The sequence below is a fragment of the Muntiacus reevesi genome, chromosome 16, assembly GCF_963930625.1.
Source record: "Muntiacus reevesi chromosome 16, mMunRee1.1, whole genome shotgun sequence".
Classification (NCBI taxonomy): Eukaryota; Metazoa; Chordata; class Mammalia; order Artiodactyla; family Cervidae; genus Muntiacus; species Muntiacus reevesi.
The window spans coordinates 35,574,092-35,586,617 of NC_089264.1; positions in this window are offsets into that span (position 1 = coordinate 35,574,092).

The following is a 12,526-nucleotide window of genomic DNA, read 5'->3' on the forward strand; positions in this document are numbered from 1 at the left end:
CAGATTATGTTGGTGGCTCAGATGGTAAAGAATTTGCCTGCAGTGTAGGAGACCCAGGTTTGATCCCAGGTTGGGAAGATCCCCTGGAGAAGGGAATGGCTACCCAATCCAGTATTCTTGCCTGGAGAATTCCATGGATAAAGGAACCTGGCAGGCGGTAGTCCATGGGGTTGCAAAGAGTTGGACATGGCTGTGTGACAATACACAGACGTTAAATATTAATATGATCACTCTGAGTGCCACAAATTGTTTTGGAAACAGCTTATAGGCAATATAAGTCTAGGAACTCTAGCACTGGCAGTCATTTTTTCCATCTTCATACCTTAGTGGTAACAGAGGTGTGAAACACAGGGATAGAAGAAGAGCTGAGTACATGGGTGCTGCTGCTGCTGCTAAGTCACTTCAGTTGTGTCCGACTCTGTGCAACCCCATAGACGGCAGCCCACCAGGCTCCCCTGTCCCTGGGATTCTCCAGGCAAGAACACTGCAGTGGGTTGCCATTTCCTCCTCCAGTGCATGAAAGAGAGAAGTGAAAGTCGTGTCTGACTCTTAGCGACCCCATGGACTGCAGCCTACCAGGCTCCTACGTCCATGGGATTTTCCAGCCAAGAGTACTGGAGTGGGGTGCCATTGCCTTCTCCAGAGTACATGGGCTAAGAGTAGTTAATCACACAAGTTTCCAGTACCTGAAACATTTAACAGCCAATTTGCAAAGTACATTTGACTTCACCTTAAACAGGCAGAAAGTGAATCTGACAGCTCAGTACTCTTGCCTTTCTAGTCTTTTTCTGTGAGTTCAAAGGTAACTGAACAGAATTCTCTAACACTTGAAATGGAACTGATGCTTTTAAACTCTATTACATAGCAGCAGAGTGCTCTCTAATTGTGTGTGTTAGCACTCAGTCGTATCTGATACCCTATGGACTGTAGCGTGCCAGGCTTCTCTGTCCATGGAGTTCTCCAGGCAAGAATAGTAGAGTGGATAGCCATTCTCTTCTCCAGGGGATTTTCCTGACCCAGGGTCTCCTGCATTGCAGGCAGATTCTTTACCATCTGAGCCACCAAGGAAGCCTGTTCTCCACTTAATGGAAACAAAAAAATTTTTTAACTGAATTAATTGTTGGTAATAAGGATGACCTATGGTTGAATTTTTCAACCTAACCAAGTCATTTTTCAATTTTCCTTTCGGAATTGACCACTGTTTTTGTTTGTTTGTTCTTTAAGGTCGTCTTTGGTGTCTCTGCAATACAAATCCAAGTATCACCTAGAATATGCACATGGGCTTTAGAACTTTTCAAATTTTGGTAAACCTAAAAATCATCTGGATCTTGATAAAAGTGAAGAATTCTGACTCCCTACATTAGAAATTTTCATTCAGGTTTGAGTAAGGCATCTTAAACAACCGTTTCAGTGATGCTGGTCTGGATGGTACTGGACCCACTCTGAGAATAGCTTTAATGTCCTTAACCAGCCTTAACAGTTCCATCTATGTCATCTTGCTTTACAGTGTCCTCCGCATCCTTCCTCCTATTCACATCCTATCAGCCTTCAAGTCTCAGCTCAGGCAGTACTCTGAGGGAGCTCTGACCAGCTGACTCCAGTCAGAGATGCTCTCTCAGAGCTCCCATGGCAGTTAGGATACAGCAAACGTCTCTGAAGTTTGATTCAGCAGCCTATCAGCAGAAACGTTTTGAGCATGCATGCCTGATAATGTATTTCTTAACCTATGATTCAGTATTGTATTGTACTAATATTTTATATATGCTATTAAAATACACACAAAAGAGACTGCTAATGGATGAATGAAAGAAAATATGACATATTATTACTAGACAAAAATTTTGGTATATTTTATTAATATATTGTGATATGATATTACAGTATTTTAGATGAAGCAATTGAATTGAATATGCTTCAACATTTTACAAAATTTTGATTTTATCATTTTGTTTAGTTGCTAAATTGTGTTCAACTCTTTTTGACCACAGGACTGTAGCCTACTAGGATCCTCTGTCCATGGGATTTCCCAGAATACTGGAGTGGGGTGCCATTTCCTTCTCATTATCATTTTAGGCTATTGTAATTCTGATGTAATTCTAAGTTCAGTTTCAACATTGATTTTAATAGTTGCTATAACTGAAAACATATGAAACTTCACAGGTTCAATGGAAGGATATCATTAAAGGTATTTACTAAATTATGGTTATCAATTTTTCAATCCCACATACCAATATTCATAAAGGATTTTGCTGAAATTTTGTTGAAATTTAGTAGTTATATAGTCCCTGATCAATTATCATAAACTAATCATAAAATTTTGCATTTATTAAAAATGTATTTTTAAATAGGTAATTTATCCATATGGTATGATATTCAAGAGTGAAAGATGAAAAGCCTTCCTTCCACCTCTGTTTCTAGTGACTGGTTCCACTCCTGGAGAAGCAACAAATTCTATTCCTATGTGAGCATAAAAAGCATGTATATATTTGATTTCCTGACACCCTTTACACTTACTATCATATTGAATGAGGAATTCCTACATCATATCCCTTCCACATTCCTTAGTCTTATTTTATCAGAATATGAATAGTATTCGCTTAATATAATAACTACATAAATATGGTTCATGGACTAAAGTATGCTCAAAGTTATTCTTACTTTTCTTATACGTTCATTTATTTTTATCTTCATATTCTTCCTTTTTTATTTATGAACTGTTAGGCACAGATTTAAGTTTGTGTTGGTCTCAATATTCAGCCAAATTTGCTCTTAGGCACTTGCCTTTCCCTTTGGGAGACTGAATAACTGACAACTTCTTTCAATATGATTTTTGGCAACTCTGAAATTGTACTAGATCAATGATAATGGTTCTTTTTCCAGATGAACATCAACCTATTCAGATGAACAACATCTGTATTATTAATGAGGCAAGTGTATTAGTTATGGTAATGTTAATTGCTAAAATAAACAAACCCCACATCTCAGTAGCTTAACTTAGCAAAGTTTACTTTTGGCTCACATGAAAGTCTGAGTTACTTGTCTTTGGACCCTCTTCCTATCTAAAGTGAATCAGAGGTTGGCTCTGTTTGTGTTCCAAGATCCTCCAGAACCCAAGACCACATAGTCATATGCATCTGGCCAGTAAAATGCAAAAAGAACAGAGAAGGTATATCAACTACTAAAATGCCTTTGGATCCTAGAATTGACATGCCAACTCTGCTGTCATTCTATTGGCAAAAACTAATTATAGGCAAGAACTGAGTAAGATATAAAGGGGGCTGGAAACACAACTTCTGGCTGGGTAGCAATTTTTCATAAGAACTCTACACTATGAAAAGTGGAACATACAACATGATGGACATAGAATCATCTATTACAAATAATTCAGACGTACTGTTAATATCTGAATATTCACTTTAGTACAGGTAAACATTTGGGATATAAGTTGAAGTGAAAAATCACACGTAAATGAAAGCTGCATGAAGTCAGAAATTCTTGACTGCTAAAACCCTAGTGATTAGAATAATATGTGGCATTCTATAGGTGCTCAAAAAATATTTGCTGAATGACCAACTGAATGAATGTATTTTATGCACTGAAATTCTATTAATCTGCTAAGATATCAATGTGTATATACTGCAAAAGTATAGTTATGAAAGTAATTGGTTTGAAAGCTATTAATTTTATGTCCAGAAACAGACACTGAGAACTTTCTGGTAGTTGAATAACAGGGAAGCAGATGAACATGAATACTAGACTAGGTAACGTCTAAGATTAAACTTAACTGTATGAAATGCGTGCGTGCTGTGCTATGCTTAGTTGCTCAGTCATGTCCGACTCTGTGTGACCCCATGGACTGTAGCCTGCTGGACTCTCTGTCCATGGGGATTCTCCAGGCAAGAATACTGAAGTGGGTTACCATGCCCTCTTCCGGGGGATCTTCCCAACCCAGGGATCAAACCCAGGTCTCCTGCATAAGACATTTAAAAACATTTAAATAACAGTACATGGCAGAATGAGCTTCCTAGGTGGCACTAGTGGTAAAGAACCTGTCTGCTGACATAAGAGACAAGGTTTCAATCCCTGGGTGGGGAAGATCCCCAGAGAGTGCATGCAACCCACTCCAGTACTCTCTCCTGGAGAATCCCACGGACAGAAGAGCCTGGTGGGCTACAGTCCATGGGGCCGCAAAGAGTTGGACACGGATGAAGCAACTTAGCATGCATGCACACACAGGGTAGAATAAATAGACTCAACTGTTTATAATTCCAATAGCTGTAGAATTGGTATACTAAAATTCACTATTTTTAACAAAGAAGTGTTATTAGATTTTAGTGATTTATACCATTTTAGATAATTAATTTTCAAGAAAAAGTCCAGTTTTCAAATTCTTCAGTCTTTTGAGGGTAACTGAAAAGCAGAATGTCAACTCTCCTACCTCAAATTTCATGAAAAGAACACATTCCAAAGATATATAAAGTACATCTGTGATAAATGACCATAATCTGGATTTCTGCTTGCTAAGTCGCTTCAGTCATGTCTGAGTCTTTGGGACGCTATGGACTGTAGCCTGCCAGGCTCCTCTGTCCATGGGATTCTCCAGGCAAGAATACTACTGCAGCGGGTTGCCACACCCTCCTCCAGGGGATCTTCTCAACCCAGGGATGGAACCCACCTCTCTTATGTCTGCGGCACTGCACATTGGCGAGCAGGTTCCCTACCAGTAGTGCCACTTGGGAAGTAATCGGGATTAAAAAAACATAAAGAATATGAAAAAAGGAAGAAAGAAATAGAGAAAAATAAGATATTTAAAATATTGTTCCAAGGAATTAGATTTCAAAATAGTTGTAATAGGAATATTTTAATAAAGACAATTCCTTTTCTACCTCAGATCATATGAAAAACTAACTTGAGATGGATCACAGACTTAGTGAAAGCTAAAACTGTAAGTCTTCAAAAAAAAACAAACACAGAATAGCTTCAGAACATTCAGGTTGGCAAAGGTTTGTTAAAAGCACTCATAATAATAGAAAAACAACATGATAAACTGGATTTTATAAAAATTAAAAATTTCCATTCATAATATACCACTAAGAAAGTAAAAAGAAAAGGCATAGACTGGCAAAGATGTCTATAACACACACACACATATATATCTGACAAACTTGTGTACAAAATATATAAAGAACATATCCCTAAGAAAAAGATAACTGTAGTGTAATTTAGAAATGGGCAAAGACTTGAATAACTATTTTCAAAAGAGGTATCTGAATGGCTAATAAGCATATGAAAAGGTACTCAATACTGCAAATCGTGGAAATGTAAATTAGAGTCACAGTGAGATACTACTATACAATACCAGAATCGGTAAAATTAAGGACAGATAATAACAAATGTTTGTAAGGATGTGAAGTAATTGGAACTTTCATATATTGCTAATGAGAGCATAAAATGATACAATCACTTTGGAAAGTATTTGACAGTTTTATTCTATGACACAGCAGTTTGGCTCCCTAGGACCCAAGAGGAATGAGTGCATATACTCACAAAAAACACAGAAATATATTTATTTCAGCTTTGTCTGTAATAGCCACAAATTAGAAAGTACTCAAATCTTACCTAACAGATAATTGCATATGAATACAATGGGACAGTCTACAACAATTAAAAAAAAATGAACAGTGGATACATGCAAACACTTGGATGAATCGCTGATATTACACTGATGAAAGCATCCAAGTGTAAAACAGCACAAAGTGGATGAGTCCATTCACATAAAGTTGAGAAAAAGCAAAACGAATTGATCTTTAGAAGACCTTCTGGGGCATATATAAATAGGGAAAAGGACACTAGGTAATCAGAAATTTTTTGGACTTTAATCTGAGTATACACATCTTAATATGAGAGTATAGACTATGTGAAAAATCAAGTACACTTGTGATTATTGCACTTCATGTCCTTCACTGTAGTTATGATTATCCCTTACTTAGAAAAGGCACATGAACAAATTGTCCTGGCATGGTTTACTCAATAGATTTGATGACAGAGAAAAAACACATCACCATAGATAATCATTTGTAATTAGATCAAAATTTATTCTTAGGTTATATAATACTAATGTAGACAAAGTACAGGAAAAAAACCTCAATCATTATACATAGGAAAAAAAAATCTAAAGCATTATATGGGAATAACTATATCTTGATAGCAAAAATAGTACAGAAGATGAAAAATAGTAAGTAATTTCAAAATATTTTTAAAGAAGTAAATCATTCCTTATGCTTTTGAATCTATAGAGGCTAAAATTTAAACAAAAAGCTTGTTGAAATTATTGCTATGTATTATGCATTATTTCTTTAAATAAGGGGCATAGTTCCTTTTACAAGACAAGTTATTGAAAACAATTTTTTCTTTCTGAAAAAATCTTCTGCAGGGCACATCTTTTTGAAGGTGAGTACCTATTGCAGTTGTGGAGTATGATGCCTGAAGGAGCAATCTAATCACTGACAATGCTACAATTCTCCTGTATCTTTAATGTCAAACTTCTAAAATCTGACTATCAAAATTTTAATGATTACATTTTGAGAAATAAAATTTCAGTTTATTTTTGTGATACAGAAACATTTAAAAATGTATATTTGGTGTACTTCTAATTGCCTCATTTTATCATTATTCTCACTACCCTTGTGCTTATCTTTTTATATTTTCTCTTGCCTTAACCTCTGTTGCACTTCTTTTTATACTTTCCAACTCAAACACTTTGTTCCAAGTTTCCTAGGGACCTACTTCCTGAAACCCCCACCCTACTTATTTGACACAGTAGTCATCATGGGACTTTCATTGTATTCTTTTGTCAGATCTTATATTTTCAGGATCCCATGCTTCTTACTTAGATTACGCCTTTGTTTTGATGAAGCACATCCTCCAGTAGCCTCCTAAGAAAGGGTACATGGTAAGATACAATTTTGAGACCATGCCAGTCTAACCTTTATTTTAGCCCCATACTTGATTGGACTGTCTATAATTCTAGACAGAATATTAGACTGGAAATAATTTTTTCTCTTATATTCGAAGACCCTGCATTTATAGTCTTCTAGCATCTTCTTCTAGTGTTGCTATCAAAAAGTCAAAATGCCATTCTGAAAACATTCTTTTATGTAACTCTTGTTATCCCCCTGTGGAAACTTTAAGGATATCCTGAAATATCATCATATGCCTTTGCATGTGTGTGTGGGTGATTCATTGTACCATGAGCTCAGTGGATCATTTTATTAATAAGAGCCACATGTCCTACATGTTGGGGAGATGTTCTTTTTAATTATCACCTCCTTTCTCTGTTCTCTGCTTTTCGAGATCTTATTAATCAGATGTTGTGTCCCATTCTGATCTAATTTTTTGGTTCTTTGCTATTTTCACCTCCGCTTTTTTGTTCTATTTTCTGAAATTTCTTCAACTTATCCCCGAACACAACTATTCCATATTTAATTTTGGCTGTCTTATTTTTCTAATATTTTTTTTCTGGTTGTTCATTTTTTATAGCACTGTGTTCTTAATTTTCATGGATGCAATATATGCTATGTTTCTGAGAATACTATAGCATCTTTGGGGACTTTATGTTTTCTGCTTTCTTTTTTTTTCCCGGGCACTTTTGTTTTGGCCTTCATCTTTCATTGTTGAAGTTATTTCTGTATGTATAGTGATTCCTGGCTATCAGCTTAGCATTATTGCAAGGGACTGAAAGTCATGTATGAATGAGCAGGGTTGTGAACTCTTGAGTTTCACTGCAACAAATAATCAAGTGGCAAACTGTTTTTTAAAATTGTTCACCTTTCCAGAAGGGCTGGGACAGGCTGGGTATAAGCCCAGCTGCCACATTCTGTAGCAAGGTGGTGAGGGGCACTGAAGGCTTATAATGTTCTGAACACTAATCTCTGTCATTGTTTTCAGTGTAGTACCTCACTACCGCCACCATTCTCCCCCCAGGTCCCAGCTCTAATCTGTTTGGTTTAATTTCTCCAGAGAAGAAGTCTCCAGCCTTCTGCTAGAAAAAGAGAAAGCTGCTTGGCTACAAAGGGAGAACAAAAATAGACTTTCAAATAATCCCCTTGTTTTCAACTTTGCTACTTAACCTCACCTTTCAGGGCACCTAGTGACTCCAAATCCTTGACTCTTTGGGAGGTTCTGGAAGAAAAAGATAGGTGTTCCATATTTGTGGATCTTTTCTGAGATGAAGAGTGGCTGTGAGAATTGTGCTACCTATCAAGTATTTAAGAAAAAAAAAAGTAGTGCACTCTTTCCCTTCATGGTAAAAGAGAAAGGGAAAGTAACTGTTTAAAAGTCACACAAACAAAAAACGACAACCCCTAAACTACCGATTACCTAGACATTATTTCGAAAATTTGTACATCTGGAAATGTTTTAATGGCTATGTGAGAATTTTAGCTAAAGACAATGTGTCTCCTATTAAAAACTCTCATATCTGCAATTAGGCTTCCTCTTTTCTCTCTTAACAATAAACTTTGGGTCAACTATGTGTTAGCCTCCTTCTTCCCGTATCAGGTATTAGCAGGTAAAAAACCAGTACATAATGGAAAGAACTGGTGTGTTTCCTGGGAACAAATTCATGACTACAATCCAAACTTAACTAGTGTTACTAACACATTTATAGGGTTGCCAGATAAAATATGGGATGCCACATATATGTGAATTTCAGATAACTAATTTTTTTTTTCTAAAATAAGTATGACCCCTATTTCTTTTTTCTGAGATTCAAATTTATTTGGGCATCCTGTATTTTTATTTGCTAAGACTGGCAATCCAACATATTTAAAGAAAGAATATATCATAAGTATAAAATGACCACCATAGAAAAGCTGGATATAAAGAAGGAAACTGGGGATCTGGACCAAAACTACTCAAGCTACTGAGAAAAATCTACATTACTGGGACTTTGCCTGCTGGTCCAGTGGTTAAGAATCTGCCTTGCAATGCAGGGGATGAAGGTTCTACCCCTGGTGGGGGAAGTAAGATCCCACATGCCACAGAGAAACTAAGCCTGTGCACCGTGACTACTGAGCCACCAGGAAAAGACCCCACATGACACACTCAAGATCCTGAATGCGGCAACTAAGACCCGATGTGGGCAAATAATATTTTAAAAATCTGCATTACTACCAAGCTGGTATCCGTGGGCAACCCCAAACACACCCACTTTGCAATATAGACTGCCTTGGCTGTGACAAAAATTAATGCTTTCAGTCATTATAGGAACTTGCATTATCTAGGTAGCATGGGTAGTCCCTTAATTGTATCACTAGAGCTCTCCTTCTATCAAGCCAGTGTGGTTCCTTAGAGCATCATCACAAAGCCAATCAAGGGTCTTTTCTGATGGAAGATGGCCATACTCTTGGACTGTTTCAATTATTTGTGTATCTGCCAAATGAAGTTCCCCCAACCAGACCACTGCCTGGATGACTCACAGCTAGACATTAACAGATGTACTGCAGTGTCAGATCTCACAGGCTGACACCACGGTGGAAGAGTAGCATGAAACATGGGTTTGGTAGTTAACCCAAATATAATAACTTCCCCCTAACTAAAATGTGATCAGCTCTTTAATTTACAGGCTGCAACTCATTTTAAGATGTCATCTGGCTTCTGTTGATCCCTAATTTGACACACCAGCTCAGTTTCTGTGTATACTAGGAACTCAGTAAACAATCTTGTTAGGCTGACTGGGATCCTATCTCCTTGATGAATACTGGTTATGCCCTACTCTAGGAAATAGAGCATAACTTTCCAAATGTTTTCAATAATTTCCATATCATGTTTCAGGTGCATATTTTTCCCGAATAAACTTCTTGAATTCCAGACAACTTACTGCTTTATGCTCCAACACTAAGTTGTTGTTAATATTTTATTTTTTTTGAGAGTTTGAATTGTTTATTGTACAATTTTATACACTGTGTTTTAAGTGCATTATTAAATATTTTGTACAGAATTGGCAAAGTAACTTTTCTCATCTTCAGATTTCTCATCTCTGGAAATTATCTCAAAGTATCTTTCCATAGTGTCATTTCAATGAGTGCTGTAGGATTAAAAAAGAATCATTCAAAATCATAAAGTTATGAATGTGGTAAATATTGCCTGGCTGTTGAAGGTCACTTTCAGGTTTATGAGCTGGTGTTGATGAGAAGTAAGCAATAATCAACCACAGGCAGAAGCTGTAGGGGATGTGGGGAGAGGTTCCTTACAGTGGTCTATGCTCCACATGTAGAAAAAAAAGGCAAAAGCCAATCTTTAGGTTTTAGATGAGGTAGAGGACTGGTTTTATCAACACCCTTCTGCCTCAGTTCTGATGCTTGTTGCTGTAGCCCTGTTCTGATTCAACCTAAGCCCTGAACATAGTTGATGAGATAGGGTAAGGTATCATTTTTGTATTTATGCATAATATTACGGGGTTTTTACATTAGTGAAGATGTGAGTAGAAAGGGAGGATTTTTATATTATGTCACAAAATAGTTCATTTTTGAATATTTTAGAATATTAACAAAATTCTCTTGGAACTAAATGGATTATTTCATGTCATGTGTGGGCTGGAAAAAAGTGACTAAGTTCAGAATTGACATTTAAAATGAAATGTTTATTTCTAGTCCATCTGAGAGTGGGTCTTCACTGGGGAGGTTAACATTTTAAACTGACTCCACAGTTGAGAAGCAACAAATCTAGTACTGTCTGCCTGCTACACTGTTATTTTAAATTATCATTATTTTTTATCTTGGCCACATCCTGAAGCTTGTGGGATCTCAGTTCTCCAGGGATTGAACCTGGGTCACAGCAGTGAAATCGACAAATCCTAACCACCAGACTACCAGGGAACTCTACTATTATTTTTAAATCAAGTCTTCCTTTTCCATACCTTATTGAAAATTCAGAGCTGGTCATACCTCTTACAGCCAAGAAGAGCTCGGAAGATCACATCAATGTGATATTCCTTCCTTAGTCTCACTTCCAAAAATTTTATAGTACATAATCCCACTGCTGCCACCAATAGAAACAGATTAGAAGATTTATACAAGGATCAGACTCAAACATGTAGCCATTAACTAAACTTGTTTCAAAACTGGCAAAGATACACCATACTTTCCTTTGATAACAGCCAAGTAGACACAATACCTGGTGGTTGGTGTCAGTGTAGCTCCTTTGATTTCCCTCAGTACAATAAATACTGCTTATTTGTAGACTTATATTAAGGCAGAGGCTTGTACAAAGTTGTCTCATGAAGTCTGAGAAGTCCAGACTTTCTGGGCCTTTATATATACCTCAGTCATATGAGCAAAACACTTCAGGTCTTGATTTTTGTGTGCCATTGCCTTGTGAATTTAGTATATACAATTTAAATCTGTGTATAAGATACCTATTTATGTATCCCCTTATCTGACTACCTCCTGTGGGGTTTAAGTGTTGGGGTGTGCTCTCCATGTGAATTTCCACTATGCTTGGATGGCTGTCTCATTTTCAAATAATCACCGGCCAGTGTAAGAAGTAAGCTTATTTACTGTGAGCCTGACCCAAGCTCACAGTAAGCACTAATAGCCAAAAGCCTTGGGGTAATTCACATTGGTTCAATACATTTTGAAACTAACTTCTTATATATCTTAATTTTGTACTCCCAGTGAGTATCTTGAATTATAGTAGGCACTCCATAATATTACTAGATGAACAACTGTATCTCTATTTAAAACTAATGGGCTGCTCCAAAAGATGTTGAGTCCTCTAACAATGGAGCCAAAAAAAGAAAATCATTTGTTAGAGATGTAAGAGAAAGTAAACAAACAACCCAAGTGACTAGAACTAAAGTCCTAATTGCTTTAGGAATCTACTCTAGTATCAAAACACTATTTTCATCTTTTAGATGGATAGTTGTGATAGGAGTCCCACAAGATAATTGCCTAAAGGTGACCTAACATCTACCCTCTTCCTGCTATGTCCAGATTTCTTCCTTCTGTTAGGAAGCTGACTTGCTTAAAAAGCATGATTATGGTCTTCTGGGCTCAAGTTTTCTGGACTGCTTCAACAAAAAGAGACTATTTGCATCAAGAAAGAATAATACCTTTAAATAACACTGATGTCTGTTGGTTTAGAAATCCCTTTTCCTACCTCTTTGGTAAATATTTCCACAAATAGAGAAAAAACTCATCCTTCTTAATCCTAATTATGATGACTGAATGTAACCAAGGTCCATGGAGAGAGAGGGTGTGAAAGTAGTAAACTGACCCCTAGCCCCACACTCATGACACACAAACAGAAGTAAAGTCTTAAGGCTTGAGCTCAAGTACCTATCATTTTATGCAACCTGAAACTACTTAATATATACAAACAAATGGGTTCAAACCTAAGTTTGGACTGAATATCTAACACTTTCTTCAATTATGTTTCTTTCTTAGAGCAGCCAAGTCACCTCCTATGAGATCCACTGTATCTCTATGGACTCTTATTTAGCACTTAGTGAATGGTGAATATGCCT